Here is an 18,548-nt window from a genome sequence, read left to right on the forward strand (position 1 = left end):
AAGCTCCAGGAACCGTGAGTCTGCAGGAACTATCAGGAACAACTGCCGTGGCACCAGCTTTCTTCAAGGAATAAGGTACTGTGTCCAAACCTCAAGGAATTGGGGTGAACCCTTCTTCCTCACCAAAGGCTTGTCCTTTTCTTCCTTCCCTCTTATAACTTTTGCCTCCTTTCGTGACAATATCTAAGTACTCCTGGCAATCTCGAATCGTGAACTGTACTAACCGTGTGATCCTCGGAAACAAGACCCCTGTTACACTTGACACTGGTGCAGGCCTATTGACTTTTATCTACTGGTTAGAAAGTGCCCTTTGATTCTATCTGCCTTGACAAAAGTATTGCCTATGATTTTTACCCCCAATTTTCTTGTGTGAATTCATGTGCTAAGTGTGTTTGGCTACGGTAACACTTCTTCCCGCGGGTACGCTTATCTTAAGTAAGACCGAACTGTCATTACTGTCAAAACGTGATCGCATATGTACTCCCGGTAACAGATTTGTTTCACAACACCGGTCTGTCAAATCCCAATGTATTTACCTTGAATTTATCTACACAAGGGGAATTGGTTGTGTGTAGTATATTTGAAGTGTGGTTTTGTTTTAATAGAAGTGAAGTGTTTTGTGAACAGATGGTTTAAAAATAAATGTACTCATATTTTTTAGCCAGAAACCTTGAGTCCGTGTTTGCTTGAATCACAGCAATTGTAGTCCTTTGTGTAATCTTTACTACTGCTCATTTGCTCTTGAGATAAGTCTGGCTGCTCAGCCATTGCTACCACTCTTTCTTTGTAGTACAGGCTTGTACCAAAGGTGAAATTGTATTATCACTTGTAGTTTTAATTTTGTGTAGTGGTCCCTAAGGGCACTGCCCAGGATTCTGCCTAACAGTTCCCTTGGTTATCGTTTTGTCCCTTTTAAAAAAATTGGAACAATCTCGGCCTTATGCCAAGATTCAGGGACCACGTTCTCCTTCATAACTACATTAAACAAGCGAAGGAGATTGTTGGTTCCTCATTAAAGGAGTCCATAGGTATATGGTCCTGGACTGCAGCCTTCCCACTCTTTTGGGATTCAATAGCCTTCTGTACGTCAATCAGGTTTAAGGAGATGTGGATTCTTCTCCTGAGTGTGGCCAAGACTCCAATGAAACAAAAGAAGGACCATAAAGTGCAGAAAAGGCCGGTGCCAGCTATCAGAAGTAATACTGCCCTGCAAAATGCAGCCCCCATTGCACTCCCTACTCACCACCAGCCTCCAGAATCGCCACTAGCCGTTGCGTTTTATTATTAGGAACGTGTATCTTTTCCTGTCAAATTGGAACTTGGCATCAGTCGTAAGGGCAAGAAATGTGACTTTGGTGGATGGCAAGGGGGCAGGATACCAAGTTCTTTTTTTTTATTGTATCTGGTTTAAATTAAAACTTTACAAAAGAAATCATCACAAATACCAAGTTCTTTAGGCCCGATATTAAATGACCCTGCCTTTGGGGTGGTATCTACTGATGAGAAATTCTTCTTGGTGGCGTTTAGTTCTCAGAACGTATCACACAGTCAGGAGTCAAAACAGAAGTCCTTTAGCAAAATTAATGTTTAGAATTTGTGAATATGGGATATGTTTAAAAATCCTTTGGGCATATGCCTGGATCCCCTGTTTATGTAATGTAATGTGTCATTTGCAGCGCCTGGGGACTATGCTAATGGCAACAGTGCGTGGTATTAATCAACTTAACATAACATATAGCGCCTTTATCCAATTGGTAGGTCATCAAAGCACTGTAGGGGTAATTCCCTTGGTGGGACGAAGTCCACGATTTGGGAAAAATGTTCAGAGGAGATTATAATGCTTGTGTGCACTTTAGCCAATGCAACGCTGGGTAGGGGTAGCCAGGTCCCTACTAGCTACCCCTATCGAGCTGGCAAGTGGATGGGTGCCTCAAAGTTGACAGGAGGGTATGCAAGAGTAGTCGCCTCAATTATGTGTCCAGCTAGACCTGAATGTTGTTTGGAGTGTATAGCTGCATTCTAATGGCAGAGTTGTTGTGCGGTGTGTCATTGAAAATGGTGTATGGTTGCAGATCTATGCGGGTGGGTGGCCTTGCCTTCAGCTTTCTTCCATAATCATGCAGTGTATTATGTACCTGTGTCCTCTGTGCTCTGGCTGGCTTCTTGGTTTCGTAGATGTGGCATGGATTTCCTCCTGTGGTCTGCTGGGGATCATCCGATTATTCCCATCGCCAGTCGGTGATTACATGGATGTTTTTGCTGCACCGGGCTACTTGAAAGTGGTTGACTAACTCGAGGGGTCAGGGTTCCTCAGGTTGCTGGGGGTAATAACCATGTCTTGAGGGCCCTCCGGAAGGCCAAGTGATCCTCCATGTGTTGGATGCTAAGGAGGATTGAGTTCCAGATAGCGAGGGCTTGGACAGAGAAGGAGGATCCCCCTATTCTAATCGATTAGAAGGGAGCGATCCCAAGGAGGAGTGCCGTGCCTGAACACAGGTTTCTGTTGTGTTGGTATCGGGTGATTTTCAATTGGAGTTTTTCTGTGCCTGTCTTGTGCAGGGCGTGATGAGTGATGCAGATGACTTTGAAAGCGACTCATAGTCCTATCAGGAGCCAGTGGGGAACACGGAGGGCAGGAGTGATGTGTTCTCTAGTGCCGAGGGCAAGGAGGAGCCTAGCTGCAGAGTTTGGGACCCTTTGGAGATTTCTGAGTAGATAAGCAGGGCGCCCAGGTAGCAGGAGTTGGTGTAGTCTAGGCGGGAGGAAACAATGGACAAGATTGCAATGCCTCTGTGAGGGTAGGCGAGGTAAGGGAGGATGCGTCTGAGTATGCACAGGTGTAGGTTGCAAGATTTAGACACAGAGTTAATGTGGTTCGAGAGTGTCAGGCCAGTGTCCATGGTGCATCCCAGGTTTTTTACTGTGGTGGATGCAGCGGGGGTGGGGTCCTAGGGAACATGATCAAGGGGTGGGTTGGCGGAAAATAGCTCTCTTTCAGCAGAGCATGGCTTCTGTTTTTCCGGGATTGAGGAGGAGGTGGTTAGCCGTCATCCAATGATAGATGTCTGTGAGGCAGGAAGCAAGGCCAGGGTGGGCGGTGGAGATGGACTAGGGGATCTTAAAGATGATTTGGGTGTTGTGTGTTTAGATGTAGTAGGTGAGGTTAGGTGAGCGAATAAGGGCACAGAGAGGGCTCATGTAGAGGTTGAAGAGTAGAGGTGCTAGGCAAGCACCTTGTGGGATTCGGTTGTTGACGGGGTGGACAGCAGAGGTGAAAGGGGAGGTGGGTGATTTGGTATCTGTTGGCGAGGAATGAAGAGATCCATTTTAGTGCTGTATCCCTTATGCCATGAGAGTGGAATCTGTCAATGAGGATGCTGTGGTCGATGGTGTCGAAGGCCGCAGAGAGGTCAAAGAGTATGACTACGGAACAGCCCTCTGTATCAGCGATGTTTTTGAGGTCATCCCAGATGGAAACTAGGGATGAGTCTTTTCCACAGAGAGGTCTGAAGCCGGACTGGGTGGGGTCAAGAAGGTGATCAGATTCAGTGAAAAGACAAAGCTGGGAGTAGGTCGTTTGGTCAGTGAGTTTGGCTAAGAAAGGGGTGTTAGAAATGGGTCTGTGGTTGGCTGGAAGGAGGGAGTCAAGTGAGGGTTTTGTGAGGAGGGGTTTGATGTGTGATGTTTTGAATGCTGCTGGGAATATGCCTGAGGTGAGGAAGGAGTGAAGGATGAATCTTGCAGTGTCGCCTGCATGCGTTGGAGAGCGGAGTTGGACCGTATAGAGGGGTGTGAGGTTGGGGATGATGCCGGGTTGTTGATTCCCAGGGGAGTGTTGAGAGTCGGTGAGGTGGGGTTAGTGCTGCGGGTGTTGAAGGATTTCTTGAAGAGATGCAGGATGGGGTCGGTAGGAAGAAAAGGGAAAGCTCTGCAGGTGCAGGACAGGGTCAGTAGGAGGAAGAGGGAAAGCACTGCAGGTGCAGGCTGGGGTCATTAGGGGGGCTAGGGAAAGCTCTGCAGGTGCAGGCCAGGGTCAGTAGGAGAAAGAGGGAAAGCACTGCAGGTGGAGGCCGGGGCAGTAGGAGGAAGAGGGAAAGCACTGCAGGTGCAGGCCGGGGCAGTAGGGGGAAGAGGGAAAGCACTGCAGGTGCAGGTCAGGGTCAGTAGGAGGAAGAGGGAAAGTACTGCAGGTGCAGGCTGGGGTCAGTAGGAGCAAGAGGGAAAGCCCTGCAGGTGCAGGCCAGGGTCAGTAGGAGGAAGAGGGAAAGCACTGCAGGTGCAGGCCGGGGCAGTAGGAGGAAGAGGGAAAGCACTGCAGGTGCAGGCCAGGGTAAGTAGGAGGAAGAGGGAAAGTACTGCAGGTGCAGGCTGGGGTTAGTAGGAGCAAGAGGGAAAGCCCTGCAGGTGCAGGCCAGGGTCAGTAGGAGGAAGAGGGAAAGTACTGCAGGTGCAGGCTGGGGTCAGTAGGAGGAAGAGGGAAAGCACTGCAGGTGCAAGCCGGGGTCAGTAGGAGGAAGAGGGAAAGCACTGCAGGTGCAGGCTGGGGTCAGTAGGAGGAAGAGGGAAAGCACTGCAGGTGCAGGTCAGGGTCAGTAGGAGGAAGAGGGAAAGCACTGCAGGTGCAGGCTGGGGTCAGTAGGAGAAAGAAGAAATACTCTGCAGGTGCAGGACGGGGTCATTAGGGGGACTAGGGAAAGCTCTGCAGGTGCAGGCCGGGGTCAGTAGGAGGAAGAGGGAAAGCTCTGCAGGTGCAGGCCGGGGTCAGTAGGAGGAAGAAGGAAAGCACTGCAGGTGCAGGCTGGGGTCAGTAGGAGGAAGAGGGAAAGCACTGCAGGTGCAGACTGGGGTCAGTAGGAGGAAGAGGGAAAGCCCTGCAGGCCAGGGTCAGTAGGAGGAAGAGGGAAAGCACTGCAGGTTCAGGCCGGGGTCAGTAGGAGGAAGAGGAAAAGTACTGCAGGTGCAGGCTGGGGTCAGTAGGAGGAAGAGAAAAGCTCTGCAGGTGCAGGCCGGGGTCAGTATGAGGAAGAGGAAAAGCACTGCAGGTGCAGGCCAGGGTCAGTAGGAGGAAGAGGAAAAGTACTGCAGGTGCAGGCTGGGGTCAGTAGGAGGAAGAGAAAAGCTCTGCAGGTGCAGGCCAGGGTCAGTAGGAGGAAGAGGAAAAGCTCTGCAGGTGCAGGCCGAGGTCAGTAGGAGGAAGAGGGAAAGCACTGCAGGTGCAGGCCAGGGTCAGTAGGAGGAAGAGGGAAAGCACTGCAGGTGCAGGCTGGGGTCAGTAGGAGGAAGAGGGAAAGCACTGCAGGTACAGGCCTGGGTCAGTAGGATGAAGAGGAAAAGCTCTGCAGGTGCAGGCCAGGGTCAGTAGGAGGAAGAGAAAAGCTCTGCAGGTGCAGACCAGGGTCAGTAGGAGGAAGAGGGAAAGCACAGCAGGTGCAGGCTAGGATCAGTAGGAGGAAGAGGGAAAGCACTGCAGGTGCAGGCCAGGGTCAATAGGAGGAAGAGGGAAAGCACTGCAGGTGCAGGCCGGGGCAGTAGGAGGAAGAGGGAAAGCACTGCAGGTGCAGGCCAGGGTCAGTAGGAGGAAGAGGGAAAGTACTGCAGGTGGAGGCTGGGGTCAGTAGGAGGAAGAGAAAAGCTCTGCAGGTGCAGGCCAGGGTCAGTAGGAGGAAGAGGAAAAGCTCTGCAGGTGCAGGCCGGGGCAGTAGGAGGAAGAGTGAAAGCACTGCAGGTGCAGGCTAGGGTCAGTAGGAGGAAGAGGGAAAGCACTGCAGGTACAGGCTGGGGTCAGTAGGAGAAAGAAGAAACACTCTGCAGGTGCAGGACGGGGTCATTAGGGGGACTAGGGAAAGCTCTGCAGGTGAAGGCCAGGGTCAGTAGGAGGAAGAGGTGCAGGATGGGGTCGGTATGAGGAAGAGGAATCGCTTTGCAGGTGCAGGTCGGGGTCAGTAGGAGGAAGAGGGAAAGCCCTGCAGGTGCAGGCTGGGGTCAGTAGGAGAAAAAGGGAAAGCCCTGCAGGCTGGGGTCAGTAGGAGAAAGAGGGGAAGCTCTGAAGGCGCAGGCCGGGGTCATTAGGGGGACTAGGGAAAACTCTGCAGGTGCAGGCCGGGGTCAGTAGGAGGAAGAGGGAAAGCACTGCAGATGCAGGCTGGGGTCAGTAGGAGGAAGAGGGAAAGCACTGCAGGTGCAGGCCGGGGTCAGTAGGAGGAAAGGGAAATCCCTGCAGGTGCAGGCCGGGGTCAGTAGGAGGAAAGGGAAAGCCCTGCAGGTGCAGGCTGGGGTCAGTAGGAGAAAGAGGGAAAGCCCTGCAGGCCGGAGTCAGTAGGAGGAAGAGGGAAAGCACTACAGTTGCAGGTCAGGGTCAGTAGGAGAAAGAGGGAAAGCACTGCAGGTGCAGGCTAGGGTCAGTAGGAAGAAGGGGAAAAGCTCTGCAGGTGCAGGCCAGGGTCAGTAGGAGGAAGGGGAAAAGCTCTGCAGGTGCAGGCCAGGGTCAGTAGGAGGAAGAGGAAAAGCTTTCCAGGTGCAGGCCGGGGTCAGTAGGAGGAAGGGGGAAAGCACTGCAGGTGCAGGCCGGGGTCAGTAGGAGGAAAAGGGAAAGCACTGCAGGTGCAGGCCGGGTCAGTAGGAGGAAGAGGGAAAGCACTGCAGGTGCAGGCCAGGGTCAGTAGGAGGAAGAGGGAAAGTACTGCAGGTGCAGGCTGGGGTCAGTAGGAGGAAGAGAAAAGCTCTGCAGGTGCAGGCCAGGGTCAGTAGGAGGAAGAGGAAAAGCTCTGCAGGTGCAGGCCGGGGTCAGTAGGAGGAAGAGGGAAAGCACTGCAGGTGCAGGCCGGGGCAGTAGGAGGAAGAGTGAAAGCACTGCAGGTGCAGGCTAGGGTCAGTAGGAGGAAGAGGGAAAGCACTGCAGGTGCAGGCTGGGGTCAGTAGGAGAAAGAAGAAACACTCTGCAGGTGCAGGACGGGGTCATTAGGGGGACTAGGGAAAGCTCTGCAGGTGCAGGCCAGGGTCAGTAGGAGGAAGAGGTGCAGGATGGGGTCGGTATGAGGAAGAGGACTAGCTTTGCAGGTGCAGGTCGGGGTCAGTAGGAGGAAGAGGGAAAGCCCTGCAGGTGCAGGCTGGGGTCAGTAGGAGAAAGGGGGAAAGTCCTGCAGGCTGGGGTCAGTAGGAGAAAGAGGGAAAGCTCTGAAGGCGCAGGCCGGGGTCATTAGGGGGACTAGGGAAAACTCTGCAGGTGCAGGCCGGGGTCAGTGGGAGGAAGAGGGAAAGCACTGCAGGTGCAGGTCAGGGTCAGTAGGAGGAAGAGAAAAGCTCTGCAGGGAAAGTACTGCAGGAGCAGGCTGGGGTCAGTAGGAGCAAGAGGGAAAGCCCTGCAGGTGCAGGCCAGGGTCAGTAGGAGGAAGAGGGAAAGCACTGCAGGTGCAGGCCAGGGTCAGTAGGAGGAAGAGGGAAAGCACTGCAGGTGCAGGCCGGGGCAGTAGGAGGAAGAGTGAAAGCACTGCAGGTGCACGCTAGGGTCAGTAGGAGGAAGAGGGAAAGCACAGCAGGTGCAGGCTGGGGTCAGTAGGAGAAAGAAGAAACACTCTGCAGGTGCAGGACGGGGTCATTAGGGGGACTAGGGAAAGCTCTGCAGGTGCAGGCCAGGGTCAGTAGGAGGAAGTGGTGCAGGATGGGGTTGGTATGAGGAAGAGGAATCGCTTTGCAGGTGCAGGTCGGGGTCAGTAGGAGGAAGAGGGAAAGCCCTGCAGGTGCAGGCTGGGGTCAGTAGGAGAAAGAGGGAAAGCCCTGCAGGCTGGGGTCAGTAGGAGGAAGAGGGAAAGCTCTGAAGGCGCAGGCCGGGGTCATTAGGGGGACTAGGGAAAACTCTGCAGGTGCAGACCGGGGTCAGTAGGAGGAAGAGGGAAAGCACTGCAGATGCAGGCTGGGGTCAGTAGGAGGAAGAGGGAAAGCACTGCAGGTGCAGGCCGGGGTCAGTAGGAGGAAAGGGAAAGCCCTGCAGGTGCAGGCCGGGGTCAGTAGTAGGAAAGGGAAAGCCCTGCAGGTGCAGGCTGGGGTCAGTAGGAGAAAGAGGGAAAGCCCTGCAGGCCGGGGTCAGTAGGAGGAAGAGGGAAAGCACTACAGTTGCAGGCCAGGGTCAGTAGGAGGAAGAGGGAAAGCCCTGCAGGCGGGGGTCAGTAGGAGAAAGAGGGAAAGCACTGCAGGTGCAGGCTAGGGTCAGTAGGAGGAAGGGGAAAAGCTCTGCAGGTGCAGGCCAGGGTCAGTAGGAGGAAGGGGAAAAGCTCTGCAGGTGCAGGCCAGGGTCAGTAGGAGGAAGAGAAAAGCTCTGCAGGGGCAGGCCGGGGTCAGTAGGAGGAAGTGGGAAAGCACTGCAGGTGCAGGCCGGGGTCAGTAGGAGGAAGGGGGAAAGCACTGCAGGTGCAGGCCAGGGTCAGTAGGAGGAAGAGGGAAAGTACTGCAGGTGCAGGCCGGGGTCAGTAGGAGGAAGAGAAAAGCTCTGCAGGTGCAGGCCAGGGTCAGTAGGAGGAAGAGGAAAAGCTCTGCAGGTGCAGGCCGGGGTCAGTAGGAGGAAAAGGGAAAGCACTGCAGGTGCAGGCCGGGGCAGTAGGAGGAAGAGGGAAAGCACTGCAGGTGCAGGCCAGGGTCAGTAGGAGGAAGAGGGAAAGTACTGCAGGTGGAGGCTGGGGTCAGTAGGAGGAAGAGAAAAGCTCTGCAGGTGCAGGCCAGGGTCAGTAGGAGGAAGAGGAAAAGCTCTGCAGGTGCAGGCCGGGGTCAGTAGGAGGAAGAGGGAAAGCACTGCAGGTGCAGGCCGGGGCAGTAGGAGGAAGAGTGAAAGCACTGCAGGTGCAGGCTAGGGTCAGTAGGAGGAAGAGGGAAAGCACTGCAGGTGCAGGCTGGGGTCAGTAGGAGAAAGAAGAAACACTCTGCAGGTGCAGGACGGGGTCATTAGGGGGACTAGGGAAAGCTCTGCAAGTGCAGGCCAGGGTCAGTAGGAGGAAGAGGTGCAGGATGGGGTCGGTATGAGGAAGAGGACTAGCTTTGCAGGTGCAGGTCGGGGTCAGTAGGAGGAAGAGGGAAAGCCCTGCAGGTGCAGGCTGGGGTCAGTAGGAGAAAGAGGGAAAGCCCTGCAGGCTGGGGTCAGCAGGAAAGAGAGGGAAAGCTCTGAAGGCGCAGGTCGGGGTCATTAGGGGGACTAGGGAAAACTCTGCAGGTTCAGGCCGGGGTCAGTAGGAGGAAGAGGGAAAGCACTGCAGGTACAGGCTGGGGTCAGTAGGAGGAAGAGGGAAAGCACTGCAGGTGCAGGCCGGGGTCAGTAGGAGGAAAGGGAAAGCCCTGCAGGTGCAGGCTGGGGTCAGTCGGAGAAAGAGGGAAAGCCCTGCAGGCTGGGGTCAGGAGGAGAAAGAGGGAGAGCTCTGAAGGCGCAGGCCGGGGTCATTAGGGGGACTAGGGAAAGCTCTGCTGGTGCAGGCCGGGGTCAGTAGGAGGAAGAGGGAAAGCACTGCAGTTGCAGGCCAGGGTCAGTAGGAGGATGAGGGAAAGCTCTGCAGGTGCAGGCCAGGGTCAGTAGGAGGAAGAGGGAAAGCACTGCAGTTGCAGGCCAGGGTCGGTAGGAGGAAGAGGGAAAGCTCTGCAGGTGCAGGCCAGGGTCAGTAGGAGGAAGAGGGAAAGCACTGCAGGTGCAGACCAGGGTCAGTAGGAGGAAGAGGGAAAGCACTGCAGTTGCAGGCCGGAGTCATTAGGGGGACTAGGGAAAGCTCTGCAGGTGCAGGCCAGGGTCAGTAGGAGGAAGAGGGAAAGCACTTCAGATGCAGGCCAGGGTCAGTAGGAGGAAGAGGGAAAGCCCTGCAGGCTGGGGTCAGTAGGAGAAAGAGGGAAAGCACTGCAGGTGCAGGCTGGGGTCAGTAGGAGGAAGAGAAAAGCTCTGCAGGTGCAGGCCAGGGTCAGTAAGAGGAAGAGAAAAATCACTGCAGGTGCAGGCCGGGGTCAGTAGGAGGAAGAGGGAAAGCACTGCAGGTGCAGGCCGGGGTCAGTAGGAGGAAAGGGAAAGCCCTGCAGGTGCAGGCTGGGGTCAGTAGGAGAAAGAGGGAAAGCCCTGCAGGCTGGGGTCAGTAGGAGAAAGAGGGAAAGCCCTGCATGCTGGGGTCAGTAGAAGAAAGCGGGAAAGCTCTGAAGGCACAGGCCGGGGTCATTAGGGGGACTAGGGAAAGCTCTGCTGGTGCAGACCGGGGTCAGTAGGAGGAAGAGGGAAAGCACTGCAGGTGCAGGTCGGGGTCAGTAGGAGGAAAGGGAAAGCCATGCAGGTGCAGGCTGGGGTCAGTAGGAGAAAGAGGGAAAGCCCTGCAGACCAGGGTCAGTAGGAGGAAGAGGGGAAGCACTGCAGTTGCAGGCCGGGGTCATTAGGGGGACTAGGGAAAGCTCTGCAGGTGCAGGCCAGGGTCAGTAGGAGGAAGAGGGAAAGCACTACAGTTGCAGGCCAGGGTCAGTAGGAGGAAGAGGGAAAGCCCTGCAGGCTGGGGTCAGTAGGAGAAAGAGGGAAAGCACTGCAGGTGCAGGCTGGGGACAGTAGGAGGAAGAGAAAAGCTCTGCAGGTGCAGGCCAGGGTCAGTAGGAGGAAGAGGAAAAGCTGTGCAGGTGCAGGCCAGGGTCAGTAGGAGGAAGAGGGAAAGCACTGCAGTTGCAGGCCAGGGTCAGTAGGAGGAAGAGGGAAAGCACTGCAGGTGCGGGCCAGGGTCAGTAGGAGGAAGAAGGAAAGCACTGCAGTTGCAGGCCAGGGTCAGTAGGAGGAAGAGGGAAAGCTCTGCAGGTGCAGGTCTGGGTCAGTAGGAGGAAGATGGAAAGCCCTGCAGGCTGGGGTCAGTAGGAGAAAGAGGGAAAGCACTGCAGCTGCAGGCCAGGGTCAGTAGGAAGAAGAGGGAAAGCACTGCAGGTGCAGGCCAGGGTCAGTAGGAGGAAGAGGGAAAGCACTGCAGTTGCAGGCCGGGGTCATTAGGGGGACTAGGGAAAGCTCTGCAGGTGCAGGCCAGGGTCAGTAGGAGGAAGAGGGAAAGCACTGCAGTTGCAGGACAGGGTCAGTAGGAGGAAGAGGGAAAGCACTGCAGGTGCAGGCCAGGGTCAGTAGGAGGAAGAGGGAAAACACTGCAGGTGCAGACCAGGGTCAGTAGGAGGAAGAGGAAAAGCACTGCAGGTGCAGGCCAGTGTCATCAGGGGGACTAGGGAAAGCTCTGCAGGTGCATGCCGGGGTCAGTAGGAGGAAGAGGGAAAGCACTGCAGGTTCAGGCTGGGGTCAGTAGGAGAAAGAGGGAAAGCCCTGCAGACCAGGGTCAGTAGGAGGAAGAGGGGAAGCACTGCAGTTGCAGGCCGGGGTCATTAGGGGGACTAGGGAAAGCTCTGCAGGTGCAGGCCAGGGTCAGTAGGAGGAAGAGGGAAAGCACTACAGTTGCAGGCCAGGGTCAGTAGGAGGAAGAGGGAAAGCCCTGCAGGCTGGGGTCAGTAGGAGAAAGAGGGAAAGCACTGCAGGTGCAGGCTGGGGACAGTAGGAGGAAGAGAAAAGCTCTGCAGGTGCAGGCCAGGGTCAGTAGGAGGAAGAGGAAAAGCTGTGCAGGTGCAGGCCAGGGTCAGTAGGAGGAAGAGGGAAAGCACTGCAGTTGCAGGCCAGGGTCAGTAGGAGGAAGAGGGAAAGCACTGCAGGTGCGGGCCAGGGTCAGTAGGAGGAAGAGGGAAAGCACTGCAGGTGCAGGCCAGGGTCAGTAGGAGGAAGAGGAAAAGCACTGCAGTTGCAGGCCAGTGTCAGTAGGAGGAAGAGGGAAAGCACTGCAGGTGCAGGCCAGGGTCAGTAGGAGGAAGAGGAAAAGCACTGCAGGTGCAGGCCAGTGTCATCAGGGGGACTAGGGAAAGCTCTGCAGGTGCATGCCGGGGTCAGTAGGAGGAAGAGGGAAAGCACTGCAGGTTCAGGCTGGGGTCAGTAGGAGAAAGAAGAAACACTCTGCAGGTGCAGCACAGGGTCATTAGGGGGACTAGGGAAAGCTTTGCAGGTGGAGGCCGGGGTCAGTACGAGAAAGAGGGAAAGCTCTGCAGGTGCAGGCCGGGGTCAGTAGGAGGAAGAGGGAAAGCTCTGCAGGTGCAGGCCCGGGGTCAGTAGCAGGAAGAGGGAAAGCACTGCAGGTGCAGGCTTGGGTCATTAGGAGGAAGAGGGAAAGCACTGCAGATGCAGGCTGGGGTCAGTAGGGAAAGAAGAAACGCTCTGCAGGTGCAGCACAGGGTCATTAGGGGTACTAGGGAAAGCACTGCAGGTGCAGGCTGGGGTCAGTAGGAGGAAGAGGGAAAGCACTGCAGGCGCAGGCCAGGGTCAGTAGGAGGAAGAGAAAAGCTCTGCAGGAACAGCACAGGGTCATTAGGGGGACTAGGGAAAGCTTTGCAGGTGCAGGCTGGGGTCAGTAGGAGAAAGAGGGAAAGCTCTGCTGGTGCAGGCTGGGGTCAGTAGGAGAAAGAAGAAACGCTCTGCAGGTGCAGCACAGGGTCATTAGGGGGACTAGGGAAAGCTTTGCAGGTGCAGGCTGGGGTCAGTAGGAGAAGAGGGAAAGCTTTGCAGGTGCAGGCTGGGGTCAGTAGGAGGAAGAGGGAAAGCACTGCAGGTGCAGGCTGGAGTCAGTAGGAGAAAGAGGGAAAGCACTGCAGGAGCAGGCCAGGGTCAGTAGGAGGAAGAGGGAAAGCCCTGCAGGCTGGGGTCAGTAGGAGGAAGAGGGAAAGCACTGCAGGTGCAGGCTGAGGTCAGTAGGAGAAAGAGGGAAAGCTCTGCAGGTGCAGGCCGGGGTCATCAGGGGGACTAGGGAAAGCTCTGCAGGTGCATGCCGGGGTCAGTAGGAGGAAGAGGGAAAGCACTGCAGGTGCAGGCTGGGGTCAGTAGGAGAAAGAGGAAATACTCTGCAGGTGCAGCACTGGGTCATTAGGGGGACTAGGGAAAGCTTTGCAGGTGGAGGCTGGGGTCAGTAGGAGAAAGAGGGAAAGCTCTGCAGGTGCAGGCCGGGGTCAGTAGGAGGAAGAGGGAAATCTCTGCAGGTGCAGGCCCGGGGTCAGTAGGAGGAAGAGGGAAAGCACTGCAGGTGCATGCTTGGGTCAGTAGGAGGAAGAGGGAAAGCACTGCAGATGCAGGCTGGGGTCAGTAGGGAAAGAGGAAACGCTCTGCAGGTGCAGCACAGGGTCATTAGGGGTACTAGGGAAAGCACTGCAGGTACAGGCTGGGGTCAGTAGGAGGAAGAGGGAAAGCACTGCAGCTGCAGGCCAGGGACAGTAGGAGAAAGAGGGAAAGCACTGCAGGTGCAGGCTGGGGTCAGTAGGAGAAAGAGGGAAAGCTTTGCAGGTGCAGGCTGGGGTCAGTAGGAGAAAGAGGGAAAGCTCTGCAGGTGCAGGCCGGGGTCATACGGTGGTAGGTCAGGATCATGTGGGCGCATGGAGAGCAGCAGGGCTGGAAATGGAAATTATTTACTGTGGGATTGAACCAGAGATGGCGCGGTTGCTTGTTGCCACCCCTAACCCCATAAACATTTGCCTCTCGGAAGATTAACCATGAACACCTGGAAAATAACAAAAGAGAGGAGCGTTTCATCTAATGTTTCTGGCAAAGTATAAAAGATGAACACCTTTTAAACATAATAAGCTGTATTTCAATATTTCCTGCAGAGCACAATCCTTAGAAGCCATTTCACAGGCATCCTGATCAGACGCCGGAGTAGTCTTGTGTTTAAGTGTCTCGCCTCCAATCTTGGTTTCTAGTCCAAACACACTTAGTCACTTAACCAGTTCAAGTTTGAAAAGTGATTTCGTTTGGATCAGAGATCTGGGAGACATATTTTTTTGGATCCTGGAAAATAGGGTCCAAAGTGCAGCACTGGGGAGGAGCCTACGGGTGTGGGCAAGGATCCTACGGGGAGAAACGTAACACGGCTACAGGTGAAGCCCAATTCTCCATTGCAAGAAAGTAGGAAAATGGGCAAGAATCCTGCCAGAATATAAGTGCAATTGGGGGAAATTCATGCCGGTGGCGGAAGAGCGAGGCTGCCACTGCACTGCCGTATGCTCCTGAGCCCGGGGAAACCGGGTATAACACCCAGGGGGTGGGGAGGTTATCCCAATTGTCATGATGAACCACAGCGTACATTTGCGGAACTTGGGTGGATCTCGAGTTCAGGCACCTTTCGCCGCTGCATGATATATGATATGATATTTTATTTGTATTGCGCTCATACACACGTGTTTCAGAGCGCGACGAGGCAGGGGAGGGGAACAGGGGAGGACAAAACAGCGATCTTACTAGGCCCAGTGACAATGAGAACGCGCAAGTGCAGGGGAGAGGGGGGAAGGGGGAAAGTGCAGGGGAGAGGGGAGAAATGGCTATAAGTCTCCAACTAGTTATACTTAGCATTGCTCACCTAACATGCCTTTTACCACTAACCTGCCTGTTACCCCCCATCCTTTATACACGTATACTTGATGTCTCCAATCCAGCCTTTAACCATTTCAATAATTCCTTTTGATTTAGCACCTCGACTGTGCTCTCAGTGAGGCCGGTAACTTTCATATTTGAAATACTAGAGTGGAAATCTATTTTTTCTGAACTTTGGCTCAATCGCTCTGTTTCTGACTACGTGATTCATAACTGTGTTTATACCTGTTCTTTTTAAACATCAACTCATTGTACTTTCCTTTGTTTTCTCTCTGTTTTCTTTTTTATTGTTATGACCAGTCCAATTAGGCCCTTGTGAAGAAGAGGGAATCCTCGAAACGCGTCTGCCAAAAAACAACTGGACATCGCTATGTGCATAATTTGTTTTGTTTTCTCCTCGCATCTAACCATATTGAATGCAATAAAACATTGTTTTGAATTGAAAGTGCCTTTTTGCACAATTCATTGTGTTAACCAAACTGTTGTTTATACTATACATGACCTTTGTATACCTAAATATTTGAACGCCCATGGGGCGTATGTAGCAAGTGTGCAGGGGACGGGAGGATCCCAAGTTTGGGTCCTCTTCCCTTTCTCTTTACTGATGAAGGCTTTGAGCCAAGGCCTTTTTTCCTCCGCCGCACCGAACAATTCTCTGAACCAGCACATGCTGGATTGAGTGAAATCTATTTAAGCTGTACATTATTATTACTAGGTGTGCACTACCTATCTCTCTCCCAAGTGCAAGGGTTGCCAGGAGGCAGTGCAGGTGTGTGCCTGTGTGGCAGGCACCTGGGCCCGAAATCAGAGGGTAACCAGGGGCGCAGTACCGAAGCAGACAGATCAGCACGGGAGAGGAAGAGCGATGGCAGAAGCAAAGAGGAAGGTCTTCAGGTGCTTCCGGAACTGGAAACGGTTCTCCTCAAGTTTCAGAGTGGCAGGAGGCTGTTCCAGAAGGAGGCCCCCAGCCGAGAAAAGAGATCAACCACCAACTCGTTGCTTGGAGAAGCAACTGACCCTGGGGGAGTTGTAGGTGAAGGAGCGAAGAGCTCGAGTGGGAAGATATTTACGGAGGGAAAGTTGAAGGTATTTTGGACCCAGGCCGCAGAAAGCCTTGTGGACAATGCAAAGGGTCTTGAGTTTGATCCTTGCAGCCACTGGCAGCCAATGAAGAGATTTCAGGGCTGGAGAGGTTCTATCCCTGGGCTTGAGGATAAGGACACATCGCGCAGTCCTGTTCTGGATGAGTTGCAGAGGGCGGAGAGTAGAAGCAGGCAGATTTAGAAAGAGGCTGTTACAGTAGTCCTGCTTAGAGAGAACCAGAGCTCTAGAGACAGTGAGCTTCTGGGGGAAGGAAAGGAAAGGAAGGATACCTCTGAGGAGGTGCCATTGGTAGTTTGACTTCTTAGAGATGTCAGAGATGTGAGGAGAAAAGGAGAGTGGGGAGTCGAAGATGACCCAGAGGTTCTTAGCCTCACAGGTGGGAGCAGGAAGAGGGCCAAGGTAGGCCAGGCAGAGAGTGACAGGAAAGAAGGGTGCAGGTGTGCCGATGAGGAGAAAATCGGTCTTACTGGCATTAAGGCAGAGATAATTGGAGGCACACCACACCTGGATAGCAGACAGACAGTCGGAGATGAGAGAAGAAGAGGTGGCAGAGGGAAGCCTGAAAACGAGCTGAGCATCATCCTCATAGCACTGACATTTGTAGCAGAAAGTGGCAATGCGGTGGGCAAGGGGTGCCAGGTATTTGTTAAATAGCCGGAGAGAGAGGTTAAACCCCTGGGGAACACCACAGGAAGAGAGTGAGATAGAGGAAAGGAAGGACCCAAGTTGGACATGGGAGGGTCGATCAGAGAGGAAAGAGGTTAGCCAGACGAGGGCCTGATCGGTGATACCCTGGTTATCATGGAGACGGTTGAGCAGGGTGGCATGGTTGACCGTGTCAAAGGCAGAAGAGAGATCGATTAGGATGAGGACAGAAGGGATGTTAGAATCAAGGTTGGAGAGCAGGTCTTCACAGATGTTCAGGAGAGCAGCTTCCGTGCTTCTGGCAGCTCTAAAGCCAGACTGATGGTCATGAAGACGACCAGCAGAATCAGTGTGGAGATTGAGCAGGGGGATGGCCAGCTTTTCCAGGAGTTTGCCCAGGAAAGGAGTGATGGAGATCGGGCAATAGTTAGCCGGGCAGGAGGGGTCGGCTGTGGGTTTCTTGAGAAGCGGGTGCACAAGATACTGCTTCAGAGTGGAGGGCAAGGCTCCAGAGGCGAAGGAGTGGTTGCAGAAGTCGGCCAGAGCAGGAGCAAGGGTGTCAATGTGGTCCTTGGTGGTTTTAGATGAACAGGGAAGAACCTGTTTTGACAAGACTTTCATAGATCGGACTTGTCTAGAAGCCTTGCCTGGGGAGAACAGAGTAAAGTAAGAGAAAGAGGGAGTGGGGAGGGGGCGGCAGCAGGAGGCCAGAGTTAGCAGATACAGAAGGGGGAAGAGGTCGAGAGGATGAGAGGGCGGACAGGATGTCCTGGGTTTTTTAGATGAAGTGAGAAGCAAGGGCATTGAAAAGGGCCTGGGAGGCGACAGGAGAGGTAGAGTCTGCAGTAGGGTTAGCCAGCTCCTTGCATCCGGGAATCTACAGTGACCTCCGCTGCCATGAAAAAACAGGCCTGCACCAATGAGAAGCATATTTATGTGGACTGTGCCTTCTTTTCCCCTTGGGAAGCAAACAGGGGCTGCATGGGATGAAAGCAAGCTGCTCCATAGAGATCAGAACATGGTTTGGAGTTTCTGCACGGTATCCCACAATGGGGTCCCGCCCCATGAAGGAAATCCATCTGCACGGGGCAGAGGAGGAGATGGCGTGTAAAGTCTTTTCCCTGCCCTTTTCTCCTGCATCAAGCATTTACCCAATGGGCACCCAGGGCATGGAACACCCTGCCTCGTCACAGCCGCACTGCCCCGTCCGTCACCACTTTCAGAAAGAGCCTCCTAAGATACCTGTTTCACCACACATACCAAAAGAGGCCCTGGAAATAGTGTTCACAGTGTTTTCGGCAAGCCCAATCCCTTTCCCATAAGAACATTTGGAAATAAAGGCCCGTGATATAGGGGACCACAGTGAAATCTCCAGAGTTCCCTGTGGGCCAGCCGATCCCTGCTTGCCTCGCCACTGCTCTATCCTAATTATCCTATCCTCTCCTGAAAAGAGTTTGCAACTTCAGTTTCTCTTCCCGCCTTCAGCCTTTGAACCGTATAAGGCATTCCGAGACCCTCTGGGTAGGGCTAGCGCGGAACCCAAATTTCAATAAAGTTATTATAATAAGTGTATCATAAGGTGGAGGTGGGCTTGATGGGGCAGGCCTCACTACATGCACCCTGATACGACACAAAGTTTGGGTGCCTCTCCCCTCGAAGTCACATGATGTAAAATATTTTCGGACAATATTGTCGTCGCAGAAACCAAGGTACTTCTTTTGAGATTAGGGGAACATTGAACACTCCGCGCAGTCCTTCTACAGGCAACTGCTTCCCTATGGGGGGAGGGGGGAAGCAGGCATCTTTTCTGCTTCTGATTGGCCATGTGGTGCTCATTATTGCACTGTAACACACAGTCGTCGCATCGAGCTGCATCCCATAATGGCTTGTGTGTCCTGGGCCGGAAGTGGTGTGCTGGTTGCTGGTACCGCCGGGAGGAAGTGTGAAGTCCATGGGGATGTTTCACTCCTCCGCAATTCAGTGTTGCCCTACCGCTTCCCTCTTTTTAAGAGGAGTGGTTGGTGGAAGGTTGACCTTACCCCCGCCCAGCACTTCCGCATCCGGAGCAGAAGAACGCCAGAGCTTGGGGGGCCTGCAGCAGAGCCCACCTAGCTCCATCAGGAAGAAGCTACAGACGATGCAGCCGCAGCAGCGACACCTACCGCCCGTTTACTGTATGGCACCCTCTGGCATCTCAGAAGGGTTCACTGTAGCGTCTGCCTCTGCTGTGTAAGCAGCGACCCCCAATGCCCATAGATAGAGGGGCATTTGCTGATGCGTTGGGGTGCCTGCAGCATATCTCTCAGACGGAGGGGGCACCGCAAAGGCTGCTCAGTTATGACAGCATATTGCACCTCAGCTGGGCAGCCGCAGT

This window comes from Ambystoma mexicanum, chromosome 13 (assembly GCF_040938575.1).
Source record: "Ambystoma mexicanum isolate Mex_15411 chromosome 13, UKY_AmexF1_1, whole genome shotgun sequence".
NCBI classification, from domain to species: Eukaryota; Metazoa; Chordata; class Amphibia; order Caudata; family Ambystomatidae; genus Ambystoma; species Ambystoma mexicanum.